A 19,023-nucleotide genomic window follows, 5' to 3' on the forward strand; every position below is an offset into this window, starting at 1 on the left:
GACATCTGGCCGTACTAAAGGCCTGGATACGCCTGGGCATTGAGTCAAACAGAGCATGGATGGCGTGTACAGGTACAGCTGCCCATGCAGCTTCAACACGATACCACAGTTCGTCAAGAGTACTGACTGGCGTATTGTAACGAGCCAGTTGCTCGGCGACCATTGACCAGACGTTTTTAATTGGTGAGAGATCTGGAGAATGTGCTGGCCAGGGCAGCAGTCGAACATTACCTGTTTCCAGAAAGGCCCGCACAGGACCTGCAACATCCGGTCGTGTATTATCCTGCTGAAATGTAGGGTTTCGAAGGGATCGAATGAAGGATAGAGCCACGGGTCGTAACACATCTGAAACGTAACGTTCACTGTTCAAAGTGCCGTCAATGTGAACAAGAGATGACCGAGACGTGTAACCAATGCCACCCCATACCATCACTCTGGGTGATACGCCAGTATGGCGATGACGAATACATGCTTCCAATGTGCGTTCACCGCGATGTAACCAAACACGGATGCGACCATCATGATGCTGTAAACAGAACGTGGTTTCATCCGAAAAAATGACGTTTTGCCATTCGTGCACCCACGTTCGCCGTTGAGTACACCATCGCAGGCGGTCCTGTCTGTGATGCAGCGTCAAGAGTAACCGCAGCCATGGTCTCCGAGCTGATAGTCTATGCTGCTGCAAACGTCGTCAAACTGTTCGTGCCGGTGGTTGTTGTCTTGCAAAAGTCCCCATCTGTTGACTCAGGGATGGACACGTGGCTACGCAATCCGTTACAGCCATGTGGATAAGATGCCTGTCATCTCGACTGCTAGTGATACGAGGGCGGTGGGATCCAGCACGGCGTTCCGTATTACCGTCCTGAACCCACTGATTCCATATTGTGCTAACAGTCATCGGATCTCGACCAACGCGAGCAGCAATGTCGCGATACGATAAACCGCAATCGCGATAGGCTACGATCAGACCTTAATGAAAGTCGGAAACGTGATAGTACACATTTCTCCTCCTTACACGAGGCATGACAACAACGTTTCACCGGGCAATGCCGGTCAACTGCTGTTTCTGTATGAGAAATCGGTAGGAAACTCTCCTCATGTCAGCACGTTTTAGGTGTCGCCACCGGCGCCAACCTTGTGTGAATGCTCTGAAAAGCTAATCATTTGCATATCACAGCATCTTCTTCTGTCGGTTAAATTTCGCGTCTGTAGCACGTCATCTTCGTGGTGTAGCAATTTTAATGGCCAGTAGTGTATTATATAGCATCTACACCGGTTTAGATATTATAAAGCAAACTGCTGTTTCCCCGTTGTTTGACAAATTCACTATATAATCACACAAACTGTCAACAGATGACGTTACGATCGTGTTCTTGCACGGAAGATGGATTCCGATGAACGGACAACAACGCCAGCAGTGACATCAGGGCATCTATCAAAGGGGGTAGTGTTTGCACGGTAGCCCCACATCCACAATCGCTGTGTACACAGCCACAGACGATGCAGTATGGCACGGAGAAGACGCTGTGGGAGGCCATAACAAGAATGGAAGGCAGGAGAGTCCCAGGCTGATGTGGCCCGATGGCTTAATGTGAATCATTCCGTTGTTTCTCGGATGAGGCGACAGTTTACAAAAACCGAAACTGTATCCCGGAGACCAGTACACAGCCAAACACGTGTGACATCATAAAGAGTGGACCGTAATTTGGCTGTAAGGGCACGATAGTACTGCCTTAGTACAGCACTGCAACTGGTACCTGACTTTGCAGCATCCCCTGGTGTATAGAAGGCTTCATCAGAGTTGCCTTTATTGTTGGAGGCCTGCTGTCTGTTTACCTCTGGCATGTCTTCACAGAAGAGAACGTCTAGAGCCGAGCCGTCAACATATCACCTGGACGGTCGAACTGTGGGCCAATGTTCTTTTGACAGATGAGTCGCGATTTGGTCTTTAGAGTGGATCTCAACAGTTTGTCATCTGGAGGGCACGTGGAACACGATTTCGGGACCCCAAACACTGTGTAATGAGACCAATATCGAGCAGGAGGATTGATTTTCATGGCGTGGCCTCGTCGCTCTTCCGATCTGAATCCTTTGAATCCCATAGAGTATGTCTGGGATGCACTAGGGAAACGGGTTGCTTCACGTCAGCATCCACCAACCACTTACCAAGACTTATGGGCAGGTCTGCAGGAAGAATGGGCGTCATTGCCTCAACATGAGATTGATGACATCATTCACAGCATGTCCCGTCATTGTCAGGCCTGGATTAGTGCTAGAGGTGAACACATCCCATACTGAGCACATTAACCAGTTACCAGAATGCGTGTGCAAATACGTTAAGTTGAAAAAAAAAGATGAATATTTTTGTCTACCGTTATGCATGTTGCAGTTGATTACGGTTTGTATTCATTACATTGTTTCTACTTTGCTATCACCTCTTTATACTGTTTTGTGGCAAAACAAACGCAATCTTGCAAAATTTCCGTTTGCTTATTTAATTTTGAACACCAGCGTATGTTTGTTCAGCTGTGGAGACTCGCTTAGTAATGGTGCTTCCTTTCTCATGTGCAATAAAAGCTGAAGTAAAACGTAACATTGTTATCTTTTTGGAGGCATAAAATTATTAAGATAACTCATATTCGTAATATACTTACCCATACCGTTGAGAAGGTGTGTGAATATAAGAAAGTTCCAAAAATAACATTTAAGGCTGGGTACAATGATGTTCTTGAAGATGAATGATTGGAAGGACGAAAAGACGGAAGGTTATTTTTAAAAGCCCATCGACATTATGGTTACCAGTGACGGAACTTCAGCTTAGTTCGATACTGAAGGACATGGAAATTGGTAGTGACCTTGTTAAAGGAATGATCTAGATATTGATATGATGTGATTAAGAGGAATCATCTCAGAACCAAAATAAACATCAAAAGGCTTCATTCTGGACCCCTGTTCCTGAATCCGAGTTTCAGCTGCGTCATCGCTCTTGGTTTGAGATGTCGTGGCGACCACCCAGCCAGCTTTAGGGCATCGTGTTTATGGTTCTATTTGGCGCTTCGAGCTTACAAAAGTGAGTCGATACGTGTGATAAATGTTTACTTAGGTATCAGTTGACTTTGGTAATCGCTCGATTGTTGATAAGTCATTTACTTTCGGCACGATGGACGTGGAAGAATTATGGACAAATTTTAAACACATTGTAAATCACGCGTTGGAGAAGTATGTGCCGAAAAAGTGGGTTACGGACGGAAAAGACCCACAGTGGTTTAAAAGCGCAATTCGGAGAATGCTCAGCAAGCAAAGACAGTTGTACTCGTGGTACAAGAAAGATCGGGAGAATGAGGGCAGGCAAAAGTTAGTAGAGATTCGTGCTGCTGTAAAACGAGCGATGCGCGAAGCATACAACCACTACCACCGTCATACCTTAGCAAAAGATCTAGCTGAAAACCCAAGGAAATTCTGGTCTTAACGTAAAATCGGTAAGCGAGTCGAAGGCTTCCATCCAGTCACTCACTGATCAGTCTGGCCTGGCAACGGAAGACAGCAAAACGAAAGCTGAAATTTTAAATTTAGCATTTGAGAAATCTTTCACGCAGGAGGATCATACGAACATACCGCCGTTTGAGTCTCGTACAGGTTCCCGTATGGAGGACATAGTGATAGACATCCCTGGGGTTGTGAAGCAGCTGAATGGGTTGAAAATAAATAAATCGCCAGGTCCTGATGGAATTCCAATTCGGTTTTACAGAGTGTACTCTACTGCTTTGGCTACTTACTTAGCTTGCATTTATCGCGAATCTATTGCTCAACGTAAATTCCCGAGCGACTGGAAAAAAGCGCAGGTGACGCCTGTATATAAGAAGTGTAGTAGAAGGACGGATGCTCAAAATTACAGACCAATATCCTTAACATCGGTTTGTTGCAGGATTCTCGAACATATTATCAGTTCAAATATAACGACTTTCCTTGACACAGAGAAGTTGCTGTCCATGCATCAGCACGGCTTTATAAAGCATCGCTCTTGCGAAACGCAACTCGCCCTTTTTTCACATTATATCTTGCGAACCATGGATGAAGGGTATCAGACGGATGCCATATTCCTTGACTTCCGGAAAGCGTTTGACTCGGTGCCCCACTGCAGACTCCTAACTAAGGTACGAGCATATGGGATTGGTTCCCAGATATGTGAGTGGCTCGAAGACTTCTTAAGTAATAGAACCCAGTACGTTGTCCTCGATGGTGAGTGTTCATCGGAGGTGAGGGTATCATTTGGAGTGCTCCAGGGATAGGGTGGATAGCAATGTACGGCTGTTTGCTGATGATGCTGTGTTGTACGGAAGGTGTCGTCGTTGAGTGACTGTAGGAGGATACAAGATGACTTGGACAGGATTTGTGAGTGGTGTAAAGAATGGCAGCTAACTCTAAATATAGATAAATGTAAATTAATGCAGAAGAATAGGAAAAAGAATCCCGTAATGTTTGAATACTCCATTAGTAGTGTAGCGCTTGACACTGTCACATCGATTAAATATTTGGGCGTAACATTGCAGAGCGATATGAAGTGGGACAAGCATGTAATGGCAGTTGTGGGGAAGGCGGATAGTCGTCTTCGGTTCATTGGTAGAATTTGGGGAAGGTGTGGTTCAACTGTAAAGGAGACTGCTTATAAAACACTAATACGACCTATTCTTGAGTACTGCTTGAGCATTTGGGATCCCTATCAGATCGGATTGAGGGAGGACATAGAAGCAATTCAGAGGCGGGCTGCTACGTTTGTTACTTGTAGGTTTGATCATCACGCGAGTGTTACAGAAATGCTTCAGGAACTCGGGTGGGAGTCTCTGGAGGAAAGGAGGCGTTCTTTTCGTGAATCCTTACTGAGGAAATTTAGAGAACCAGCATTTGAGGCTGACTGCAGTACAGGTTTACTGCCGCCAACTTATATTTCACGGAAAGACCACAAAGATAAGATACGAAAGATTAGGGCTCGTACAGAGGCATATAGGCAGTCATTTTTCCCTCGTTCTGTTTGGGAGTGGAACAGGTAGAGAAGATGCTAGTTGTGGTACGAGGTACCCTCCGCCAAGCACCGTATGGTGGATTGCGGAGTATGCATGTAGATGTAGATTTAGATGAAGTGTGATACTTGTAACAATATAGCTCAAAATTTCAAACAGATGGCTGTCATATTGAGGAATGGTGTAAGTGTTTCTCAGAAACGGATGGAGGTACGTATTAAGCGCTGATGAAACATTATCTGAAAGCACGGATGGCAAAATGCACTAAAACAGAGTGGAGAGAAGTTCCTTGGAACTCTGATCCACTCTGAAACTCATAATTAGTGCACGAATGACTTTAAAGCTGTAGATCTGACACGTTCCAGACGTCACTTCCGAAGAAATCATCACCGTAACGTCACTGGAGACAATCGCGGTAAGCTTCCTGGGATTGTTGGGCCGATAAGCACTTTCTATGAAGAGATTTACACTGAGGTGCAAAAGTCATGGGATACCTCCTAATATGATGTCGGACCTCCTTTCACTCGACTTAGTGCAGCAACTCGACGTGGCATGTGAAACGTCCCCTTATTTTTTACTATTTATGCATGACTGTGCTTAAACTGACACACAATATTTTTAGCGCAACGCAATCTGACTATCAAAGATCCCTGCAAAAGAATGGCCCTGACTAACATTAAACTATACCTCTCACAAATCACTTACCTCACAAAAATCTTCGCTGCTCAAGCTACTGCAATACAGCGAGCGCCACTACTGCCAGCTAAATAAAAGATTCAAACTATGGAAGGCACTAACTACTGATAGGGATAGTTAGCAAATGAAAGATATTAATAGAGAACAAACAATGTATTTACCTTAATATCATCACAAGTCTTAATATATATATCAGTTCATGACAAATTACAAATCTCCGCCATCTCTCTCCCCACATTCACCACTGCTGGCGGCTCACCTCCAACTGCGCAACGCTACGCGCTGTTCACATCCAGCTGCCGCTGCCCAACACTACAATGGCGAGTATTACAACAATGTAAAGCAGCCACAGACTGCACACAGCACAGCCAGTGATTTCATTTTCACATAGAGCGCTACATAACTTTGCCAATAAGAAAATATAAACAGCCTACTTACATAGCCCCCATGCTCCCCACAAAAAATTTTACAAATGTTTTTGGCCAGTGGCCAATAATGATTTGATAAAATTTTTCATAATTACACTAACAAAGATATCCAATGCACATACTTATTGATACTACGTTGGTCAAAAGCTAAAAATTTCTCACAGTCCATAAAGACAGTCCACGTTGTTCATCACAGTAAAATAGTGTTTTTCTCAAAGTCTGAGCAGTAGAAGAAAATGCACACGGAAGTAGTGGATTTCCATGCAGTCTTGAAGAAGTAGTGTTGTCCTTCCAACGGAAAGTCAGTGCTGACTCTCGACATGCTGACAGGTAATGGGCCACAACAGAGCAAACCCACTGCAGAGTCAGTCGAAGTTTTGATGAATATTGGTAGGTAGGTCATCACAGAGCAGACCCACTGTAGTCCTGGTAGAGATTACGGTATTGGTGGGCCACCAGAGGTGCAGACCCCACTGCAGTCCTTGTAGAGATGGCATGGTGGGTCATCATAGATGCAGACCCACTGTAGTCCTTGTAGAGATAATGGTACTGGTGGGTCATCAAAGATGTAGACCTACTGTAGTCCTTGTAGACACGGCCAGCAGCCATCTGTTGCGACTGTGCAGGTGCACAATCACCATCGAAGAGTCTTGCGGAGAATATAGCAAGTCCATAAACCACCCCTTGTCCACTCACAAAAAATTTGTTTGACATGTCCTTAGAACCAGCAATGCTGTTATCCACTCCCTTGCGGAATTATTAACACATGTGCAAACACTAACAGTCCCAACTTCTCACATATTGTCCATATACTATGACCAACAGAAACGTGTGCAGTGAAATGTAACTTACGAGTTAATAATATCATGAACTGGTGACAATTACAATTTTATAACAGAAGAATACAATAACAAAGGTACAAAATACATCATTAAAGAACATAACAATACAGATAACATTTGTAGTACAGGCTTTACAAAAGAATCGAACTAACATAGACATCAGTGTTACAGGAATTATGACATGAGTACGTACATAAAAGATCAGAATAACTTTCGAAACATCAACTTCACACATAAGCATTTAAACAGAATGAATAATGTCTAATATCTTTACAAAGTAAATAACATATTATTAATGCCAATTGTATTTGATGATAACAGTATTCCTCATCATAGTGAATGTAGCTTAATATTAAAAGAGGGAAAAATTCTATGAAACTACACAGAGACAGGAAGAAAACAACTACACAAGGGTACACAAACACATAGTGGGATAACACCAATAGGAAAGGACAGGGTTCGTTTTCAGTGTAACATTTGGTACTGCAGTCCAACCCAAAACTTCATTCTATAGATCTTTCGTCTTATTTCAACCTTTGCTTCCCCCAAAAAAATCTTATCCAAGCATGCTTTCTGTATTCTGTTCATATTTCTTTCAAAATAATTATTTCTGATTGTACAATACTCATTTGGGGCCCAAATCCTTTTTATATAACTTCGCAATGCATTCTTTACCTATTCTCCATAGTCAGTTTCTCATATAGTCTACCCCCTCTTAAGCTAACTTAAATCTACTGAGCTCAGATGCTAAACTAAGGGACGAGGCAATTCAGCAGCACGTAAAACAATTATTATAAACAGCAATGCAAAAAATGCAAATTGGCAAAGCTAGCAGCATAAATGAGCAAAAGTCAAATTCAATAACACTATGCCTGGCAAACAGCAGCAACTTATACCTAAACATGACATAGCGCAAGCAGAAAAAATATTACACTAAAATGGCCATGTCTAATACCTATGTCACATCTTAACATTAGAGTGATGCATCACAATTTATTCTACAAAAGAAATTACCAAGTACTTGAAAAGAAAATTATGTGTTACTGTTATTAGTTCCTTCTTATTGTTCTTTCCTTTCCAAGTGCTCCTTTTTTTTTAAAGAATGTGGATCATAAAATAATTATTTAATAGATCTGTTGACAGAAAGTGTTCACATTAGCAAATGCATTTCATTTTATAAAAGCAATGCTGCAACACAGCTGAAAAACAGGTATCAAATGAAATAAGCAGTTACGCAAACCAAAGCATAAAAATATCATTCAATAGTCATGTGACATTTCATAAGTTAGTAGAAATTCTCTCAACTCTCGTAGAAAGACGCTTGTCGTAATCAGGTGTGCAGATGTACGAATATTTCCCATCAATTCATAAGCATTTCAGTAATTAGCACAAAGTGCGAGTAATCATATGTTTTCAAGTAACGAGGGTGTCGCATTAGCGATGAAAGGCACACCCTAATGGCTTGTTCTCCAGGTGTTTGACACGTCCCACGTCCCCTTTTTTTTTCTACCTGTGCCGCTGAAAAGGGCTCGCAATAATGGCTTTTTCTCCAGGCGTCTGACACAGCTGGGTGCCCGCGACGCATTACGTGCAGGTGGTCACTTAACTTTCTTACGGAAATATTTACCGCTACAGTGACAGCCTCACATAAAAATATTTCACAGGTCAAGAATTAGCGTTGCAAATCTGTAGAAACAAAATCCTATGAATATAACAGTGTCCAAAAAATGTTCAGTGGCATTGTGATACATTCACACATGATTCACACATGTCATAACTCTTAAAGTACGATTCTTGGTTTCCAACATCCTTTTTCACAAGTCAAGAGTCCCTACCCACTATTCATTACTCCTTACCTTATTACACATATACGTATCCATCGACACTCGTCAATATTTCGTCATTATAAATATGAAGCATAATCAAATAACTCATATAGCCTCAGCCTATTAATCGTAAACATACCTCAGCAGCATAATACACATCGTCGTCGTAAAAATAACATCATAACACCTCGGTCAAATCTCAAAATCGTCGTAGCTTCCTCCAATAATTAAAAAAATTCTCTGCTCATGTCAAAAGTGTCATCTGCCTCAAACGTACTTTAAAAATCATAATCCCTTTACCAAATACATCATTCAAAGCTCTCATAGTATCACAATGGTTCCAAAAAAAATATGAACAGTTTACAAAGTACAGACAAAATACAATTTCATAAGTGTGAAGTTATCCAACTCTGTAATTGCGTAAACATCTGTCACTGATGTAGTAAAAAAAAAATGTTTGTTTCTCTGTCAAATAATCAGATAGCTGTGTAATTGTGTGTTAGAGAAATATGGTACCGAAGTGTAAAGTTGTATAAGCAAATACCATATTAGCTAGGGTTCCTTGTGGTTGCCACACACATGGTACACCAAGTAAGCATGTACCCCCCTGAGGATTAATGTAATTATACCCTCAGGTGCTACAGATTATTGCAATGGAATGAAATGTATCACGGAAAAACTTTGTATCATTGTGTTTCAAATATCTTTGAAAATAAATGTTTTTAGTACAAAATTGATCACTCAAATACGTGTCCTGTAGCGCTAAATGTGCGTCTTGTTGCAACATAATCTCTGTGGAAGTGTCGTAGTTATCGTCCTCCGAAAGCTAAGTTCTGCAGAAGTCAATGTACTTACCTCAAAATACACAAAAGTGAAATGCTTTGCGTATAAATGTCTTAGTTATTACGCTTATTGCCGTGATGAAGAAAGTACTGTACTGTAACGTATTGTTGTGCTACAGAAAAGGCTGTCTCCTTGTAGCTATACCATAACAGTTACTACTAAAACATGTTTTACTTTCCAGAATAATACAGAAAAACTGTGCAGATATAAAACAGAAACACCGCAAAATCAACATTGTAAATTGTCACTCATTAGTAGCGTCGTGATAAAATCGTGTAGCTGTCACATAAACTAACTATTGTCTCATCTGGTATCTCACAGAAAGTACTTTAAATCCGGAATGTATTTTCAAGTAAACCAAAATGTTGCATTAAAATCTCATTAGCAGTACTGGTAAATGTTACAAGTATGTGAGCTTTATAGTCGTTACGTAATCGTGCAACAAACAAGCAAGAATGTACAAATACAATACTGTGTCGTCTGTTCACTATAACAATGCATTCGTAATTTCTGTTTAAATAAGTTCTCTTGGTTCTTGACTGGATATTTAACTTCAAACATTGTTGCATGTTAACAGATTCTAAGTCTAACAAGCATACTAGTAATGTAAAGTGAAAAGTTTTATGGCAATGAAAAAGTTAAAAAGCAGATTATCTTTCAATAAACGGTTTTACATGAGAAACGTGGTGCAAACCTTTACTCTTCCTAGTGCACAGAGTTTCAACTTCAAAGCAATTATGTTGTATACATCGGTAAAGAATGCTAAAATTTTTCTCAAGGCTAGCGTCTTATGTTATTTTTCTCGGAGCCAGCGGGCGCACGCGGCTGCCTGCTGTGCGAGTCATTGTCTGTTTCTTTGTTGGCGCGCGTCGTTATTCGGATTAGGAGACCGAACTTCTAAAAATTCACCTTGACGAGAGGGCCCTGCCCTGTTTGAAGCTCGCCAGTTCTGATGGAATTCAGGTCTGTCGTTATGTCGGTAGATTTGATAGTATCTTTCTTGTCGGTCACGTGGTGGAGACTTTCTCCCTGAATCGTAACTGCGCGCTGGACCGTTGCGTCTGAAGTTATTCTGTCTCCCTTGATAATAATTATTTTGGTTCCCATATTGTCTGTTTCTCTGATTGTCTCTGTGATAGTCATTACTGCGGAGAGGTGATCTTTCCCTGTAATTATTACTACTCTGCCAACGGTTGTCATACGGGTGGTGTCTGTTTTGGTCACGATATGTGTTGTGAGAATAGCCTTGTCGTGTCCAGTTATTATTTCTTTCATTGTGGAATTGTGACAGATGTGACCTGTAATTGTTGTGCTCCTGTTTCCGCGTTCCCCGATTGTCAGTGTCAATTTCCAGTTCTTGTAACAGACCCTGAAATGCTTCAATGTCATCTTTGCAGCGCCCTGCTAAAATAATATGTCGTAAATGTTCAGGCAATTTGAGTAAGCAAATACGGATGAGTTCTGAGGGGCTGTATGGGTTTGATAGATATTGATTCTTATGCAACATGTCTTCAAAATATTTGACAAGACTGGAAAATTCAGATTGTTCAAAGTGTTTCATCATCATGATGCTATGTTTTACACGGTCTTGTGTAGCTTGAGACCAATACGCTGAGAGGAAGGCATGATAAAAATCTCCTTCACTGTGACAATCGTGAATGACCGATCGCATTCTTACACCTGGTTCATTCTCTAAGTAGCCACACATAAATTCTAACCTGTGCTCCAATGACCAGTTGGGAGGGAAACAATGAGAGAATTGATGGAGCCACGCTTGTGGATGAATGTCGTTGGCAGAATTCTTAAACATTTTGAATTTACGTGTAGTAATGAACAGCTTATAGTCAAAATCATCGTGTCTGCGAGTAGCATCTCGGTCATAGTTACGTCGTGTCGGCGGTTCCATCTCAAAATTCGGTGTACCTTGCCAATTTCTTTCATAATTACCGAAATGTCCTGTGTTATTATTTTGTGGCTTTTGCGTATTTCTAAGTTCCTCTTCACGTGTTGGAGCGCGAGTGTCTTCTGAAATACGTAATTCTTGTATTACCTGTGTCAGCTGATCTTGTACTTCCCGGATTTCTCTTTGGTGTTGCGTATCAATTTGATTCAGATTTTGTTTCAGTTTCCTAATTTGTTCGCTCTGTTCTGTGTCATTAAAGACTACCGGTTTTGCGTCATTCAGATTATCATCTACCTTCGTAGATAAATTATTTAGCTGATCCGAAAGTTGAACTACTTTCTCTGATAATGAACACATTTCCTCAGTGTGTTTTTCTGAACCAAGTTTCAGAGTGTCCATTTGCGTTGAAATCGAATCTACTGTGTCCTTTAAGTTATCCTGAGTTTTTGCAAGTTGCGTAACCGAATCGGTAGATGCAACTGAGTCAAATTTAGCTTGCAAGGTCTCATGATTTTCATGAACAATAATTTGCAGTTCTTTTATGGCTGCTTCGTGATTCTGTAATGCATTTTCATGCCGCGAAAAAATAGGTTGAAAATGCTCACAAATTTGTGTTTTTACGTCATTACAGACTTTTTGACATTTCGATTCAATGTTATGTAACTCAGTAGTTAAGTCTTCACGTGTTTGTTCAAGAGTTTGTTCCAATGAGTCTAACTTTTTAAGATTTTGTTCCACTGTGTCTAACTTTTTGAGATTTTGTTCCACTGTGTCTAACTTTCGAAGATTTTGTTCCATTGTGTCTAACTTTTGAAGCTTTTGCTGTGTTTGTCCCATTTGCTGTATTAATTGTAATAACAATGCACTGGTGTCTGGAACATGTTCCTCAGTGCTTTTCGGCAGTGAATTTGCACCGGCAACATTCACATTTTGACAAGCAGAAAATGTGTCTTGACTTATTTGAGAAAACGGTGAGGAACCAAAACCTGAATCTACAGTATTTGCGAGATTGTTTCCTGTCATTTCGGATTCCTGAGGCGAGCTGTTGCCGACCGATCGTTCGATAATGCGTCCCTCTTCACTAATTGTTTCACTGTCCACGCCATTGTTTGCCGCCCGCTCCATTTCCCTATGCACAGTTACCAAATTACTACTTTGAATGTCTGTTAATTCATTACTCTGCGGCGCTAACACACTGCTTTCATCTTCACTGTCATTTCTCAGTTTACTTTGGAGCCTAGTATTACGTTTTTCACACGCCATTATTGTCACAATATTTCACACGACAACACAGAAAAGCACAATTTGAAGAGCAAAAATAAGAGAACACATTAACATAACACTGAAAAAATATCTAGTTAATTGCACGCGCTGCTGAGAAATACTTGGTGTAAAACTGCATGCATGCTACAACTGTTTTACTGTACCACAATGAAAGACTGCAACTACAAAGGAAATTCTCTCTATAATTACGCGCTAGCAATAAACAAAATCTACACTAATTGCACAAACTACAAGAAAAAAATCAGAAGATTCCAGTGAGGTATCCTAGGCTAAGGGTCGACATATGAAACGTCCCCTTTTTTTTTTTACTATTTATGCATGACTGTGCTTAAACTGACACACAATATTTTTAGCGCAACGCAATCTGACTATCAAAGATCCCTGCAAAAGAATGGCCCTGACTAACATTAAACTATACCTCTCACAAATCACTTACCTCACAAAAATCTTCGCTGCTCAAGCTACTGCAATACAGCGAGCGCCACTACTGCCAGCTAAATAAAAGATTCAAACTATGGAAGGCACTAACTACTGATAGGGATAGTTAGCAAATGAAAGATATTAATAGAGAACAAACAATGTATTTACCTTAATATCATCACAAGTCTTAATATATATATCAGTTCATGACAAATTACAAATCTCCGCCATCTCTCTCCCCACATTCACCACTGCTGGCGGCTCACCTCCAACTGCGCAACGCTACGCGCTGTTCACATCCAGCTGCCGCTGCCCAACACTACAATGGCGAGTATTACAACAATGTAAAGCAGCCACAGACTGCACACAGCACAGCCAGTGATTTCATTTTCACATAGAGCGCTACATAACTTTGCCAATAAGAAAATATAAACAGCCTACTTACACATGGGCTCAACAAGTTGTTGGAAGTCCCGTCCAGAAATATTGAGCCACGCTTCCTCTATAGCCGTCCATAATTGCAAAAGCGTTGGCGGTGCAGGATTTTGTGCACGAAATGAGCCCTCGATTATGTCCCATAAACGATCGATTTAATTCATGTCAGGCGGTCTGGGTGACTATATCATTCACTCGAGTTGTGACGAATGTTCTTCAAACCAGTCGTGAACAGTTGTGGCCCTCTGACATGGGGCACTGTCATCCATAAAAATTCCATCGCTGTTTGAGAAAATTAAGTCCACGAATGGCTGCAAATGGTCTCTAAGTAGCCGAGCATACCCATTTCCAGTTAAGGAACGATTCAGTTGTACCAGAGGACTCAGTCCATTCCATGTAAACACGACCCACAGCATTATGCAGCCACCACCAGCTTGCGCAGTGCCTTGTTGACAACTTGAGTCCATGGTTACATGGGGTCTGCCCACACTCACGAGTTCAAGAGAGGCGTTGCTAGCGATGTTGTGTTATTAGCAAACGTACTCGATTCGATCGTCTGCTGCAATAGCCCATTAACCCAAGATTTCACTCCAGTGGTCCATATAGAGCTGAGCATGGACTCTAAACTGGACTCCTCCCCTCTAAAACGGACCACATCGTCTTTTGGATCTGCATTCTACTGAACTCTGGTGCGAAAAAGCGTAGGTAGTAGTTCAGGTTTGCAGTCGCCCACTTCTCAGCTCGCCATTACATGTTTTGGCACTGGAAAAAGCTTCTAAACTCAGCACCATTTTGCGTTATTTCTCCAAGATGTTGGCAGGTAAGCTTTCGACATATATGTGTTCTTGAATATCAAGGTTTACGGTTAATGTTTATAATTAAACCGTTTCATTTAGATGTCTAGTTAAAAATGTATTGGGTTCACAAAATGTAGGGCATAGTCACATAGTTGTGTAAACCAGACTAATTGTTTAAAGATTTCCTGTATTTTTATATTTAAAGATTTCCTGTAGATTCCAAGAGGTTAATGGGAAAAGCTGATCAAAACCAATGGTCTCTAAAATGATTAAAATTATTGCTGCAGTTCAGAAAAATATGGTTTGGAAGGAGACCGCCATGCGGTTTAAGGTTTCAAAAACAACACTTATTAGGTTGTCCAACATGAAGGGCATTACACCTGAGGAAGCAACGAAAACAAAGAGTCAGACCTGCAATTTTATATAAAAATTTGAAGAAGCACTGTTTTACTATTGTCTTTCTATGAGAGTTTTTCCTTTGAACTTTCTCTTAATGTCTTGTGAAGAATGGCTGTACAATTGGTAGAGACAAATAACATTGAACACCAATTCAAAGACGAAATTGCTGCGAAAAAGTAGGTTACTCTTTTTCTTAATCGAACAAAACCAAACTGTCAGAAAGAAACCTACAGAAACACCGTGCAGCAGGGCTCTTGGGTTCAGCAAAGAAAACACAGAGAAATTCTAGAACTTTCTGGAAAAGGTTATATTGTACATTGAAATTAGATGATGTTTTCTCTGCTTTAATACTTTTTCTAAAAAATTATTAAGTGTTGTTCTGGTGATTTAATACCTTTTTAAAAATTTTATTGAGTGATGTTTTGATTATTTTTGCAAGGGGTTCCGATTTTGGCAACTATTTTTCAAGCTAGCTAAGAATAACTGTTTCGAAATTTTTTAAAGTAATATCTTTCAATTATAGTTTCTAAAAACAAAATGCAAATTGAAGACAACATCTTAAGTAGTCATTGCGTGCTTTAAAAACATAATTTTCTACTCTTTACCGTTTTTAAATCAAAAACGTTATGGAGGTCCGGTTTTGGGCTCTTTCCTTTACGAAAAATGGTTAGCTGCGGTGTGCTACATGGTCCTCATTAAACTGCATGTGCCTTTATAAGTGACTGGGTAAATCACATCTCAAGTGAGAAGTCCTACAAAATGAGCCACAGCAAGATCAATGTCAGCAGAATCTTTTCTTATAACATGATTGCTTAGAGCCAATATTTTTTTCTTGTTACTTAGGAAAACTTACATTTCATTGCTCTTGATTTATCTTTACTGCTTTCCACGTCAAAACTAACAATATTACTTTTAGCTAAATTCAATTCAATTGCGAACTTTAAATCTTCCCATACCATTCTGCCATTTTCATCCTCTTAGAAAACAAAATTTGCTGGTATCTTACAAAACGCAAGGCCAGTTTTATATTTAATTCAGCATTAAGAAATTGAACGTTTTATTCTACTGCAATCAAACATTGCATAGATTTTAGAGTATTTCCTTCTTCTCAGTGTTTCTAATTCCTATGAAGCAAAAACAACTTCCATACTTTTTGAAGACTGTTGTATCCAAATGTATCTAAAGCTTCAGTCAAAAATACAAGGCCGAGCTGCGTCGTAACATTCCAGAGCGGAAGAATGGTTTGGGCACTCTAGAAGTACACGGGAAAGTGTGAAAACCAATGTTTTTTCAATGGGAGTGCGCCTGGTTGTACACCACGTATCTTCACTATCTAATGATAGCATACGAGAATGCCCTACTCATTCCTCAGTCATTTGTTTAATTTATACAACGCATCGACTAAATGTTTATGTAGAAGTTGATAACTGGCACGATACAGCAGTAAGAGAAGAGTTAACTAGGAGTTTCCACGCAGCAGCCTGACTGGAAAAGTTTTTTCCCTTGTGCACGATTGCATCTGCTGCACATCACGCAATGTGAAAGATGTGTCTGAAGCATACGGCAAGTGGAGTTTGAATGTAGTGTTTGCGCTGTTGGTGAAGATTAGAGAGTTGAGCAAAGAGGGTGGATCCAGGTGCGAGACATCTCGTAGCCTTCTCCTGTCAGATAGTACAAAGGGTGTCACCAACTTTAACGTCTCCATCCGTCGGACGGTTCATGACGCACATCTGACAGAATTTCATGGTGGAGGCAAGTACTGGTTCTGTGTAGAAAGCGACGAGGTGGTGGTGTCATCTCTGTCCAGCAGTTGGTGATAGCTGGCTTTTCAGAGAACCTCGCCGCTCCTGCTGTCTCGTTTCATGGCCCCTCTTCTTTGGGCCTCCAAACTGCGACTGCCCTATTCTCCACTATTGTCAGTACAAGAGATGGAGAGATACAGAGATGAATCGTAAATATCGATGCTTTGTGGAGGTGATACGGATATTTATATATCGACATAACATTGTCGATCTGTCGACACGATTGATGCATTTCCCCGACACATCGATCTTTCATATTATCTGCTTACCTTGAACTATCTACTAAGCAAACATCTGCTGCCGGAAAATAATTAGTACACCTGGAAAGACGACTTCGATTTTCATCGGACGTTTACAGTTTTGTTAGCGGTGGGCGTGATAAGACATCATGTGAAACATTACTAAATGCCTTCTCTGAAAGCAACCTAGAACACGTAGTTATGGACCCCACTCATGAAGGAAATATGTTGGATGTAATGGGAACGAATAAACCTGACCTCTTTGAGGATTCCTACATCGAAACTGGTATCAGTGACCAAAGTACAAAGGACAAATAAAACAAGCAGAAAAATATATATGTTCAGTAGACTAGATAAAAAAAATCAGTAGCGTCATCTGTAAATTAGGAACTTGAAACTTTCAGCACAGGGTAGGAGCACGTAGAGGCATTATGGCTCAAGTTTAAAAGAAGAGTTGACCACGCATTAGACAGATATGTACCCAGTAGAACAGTCCACGATGGGAGGGAACCTCCGTGGTACACAGTTACTGTAAAGGAACTCCTAAAGAAACAGACAGTACTGCATATTAGGTGTAAAACAAAGTGAAAGGATATGTATAGATGCTGAATCAAATGAATTGGCTGTCAAGACAGCAGCGTATGATGCCTTCAATGACCATCGTAGCGGAATATTGTCAAATGATCTTTCACAGACCCCAAAGAAATTCTGGTCGTATTTAAAGGCTATTAGTGTCACAAAAGTTAGCGTCCAGTTCCTTTCGAATGAGACAGGAATTGAAATTGAGGACAGCAAAGCAAAAACTTCGTTTTCAAATGATCCAGGAGAATTGCCCCATTTAATCCTTGTACCAATGAAGACATGAATGAAATAAGTGTTAGTGTCAGTGATGTTTAAAAACATCTGAGATTGTTAAAACTGAACAAAGCTCTACGGCCCGATGGAATCCCTGTCAGATTCTATACTGCATTTGCAGCTGAGTTACTCCCTCTTCTAACTATAATCTATCGTAGACGCCTTGAACAAAAAACCATGCCCAATTCGTGGAAAAAAGCACAGGTCGGACCCATCTACCGTCCAATACCCTTGACGTAGATTTGTTGTAGAATCTTAGAACATATTCTGTGGTCAAACATAATGAGGTATCTTGAACAGAATGACCTTCTCAATGCCAACCATCATGGATTTCGAAAAGATCGATCACGTGAAACCGAACTCGCACGTTTCTCACATGACATACTGAAAGCTTGGGACCAAGGCAATCAGGTAGATGCAGTATTTCTTGATTTCCGAAAAGCATTTGACTCAGTACCATACCTAAATTTACTATCAAAAGTACGATCATATTGGTATCATATGAAATTCGTGCCTGGATCGAGCACTTTCTGGTAGGAAGGAAGCTTCATGTTTTCTCCGATGGAGGGACATCGTCAGATGTAGATGTAACTTCTGGTGTGTCCCAGTGCAGTGTGTTGGGACCCTTGCTGCTCATTTTGTATATTATTAGCCTTGTGGAAAATATTAACAGTAACATCAGGCCTTTTGCTATGATACAATTATCTGCGATGAAATAATACCTAAAAGAAGGTGCATAGACTTTCGGTCAGATCTTGGTTAGATTTCAAAGTGATGCAAAGATTGGCAACTTTCTTTAAATGTTCAGAAATGTAAAATTGTATATTTCACAAAAGGAAAAAATTCATCCTATGACTACAATATCAATGACTCACATTTGGAATCGGCCAGCACGTACAAATACCTGGGTGTAAAACTTTGTAGGGATATGAAATGGGCTTAGACGTGGATAAAGCAGGTGCTAGACTTCGGTTTACTGGTAAAATACAGGGGAAGTGCAATCATTGCACAAAGGGGATTGCTTACAAATCACTCGTGTTATCAGTTCTAGAATGTTGTTCAAGTGGATTGGACCCGTACGAAATACAACTAACAATGGATAATGAACATACACAAAGAGGGGCAGCACGAATGGTCACAGGTTTGTTTAATCCGTGGGAGAGTCTTACAGAGATACTGAAGGAATTGAACTGGAAGATAGACGTAAACTCTACTGAGAAAGCGTATTAACAAAGT

Source organism: Schistocerca americana, chromosome 5 (assembly GCF_021461395.2).
Source record: "Schistocerca americana isolate TAMUIC-IGC-003095 chromosome 5, iqSchAmer2.1, whole genome shotgun sequence".
In the NCBI taxonomy this organism is placed as follows: Eukaryota; Metazoa; Arthropoda; class Insecta; order Orthoptera; family Acrididae; genus Schistocerca; species Schistocerca americana.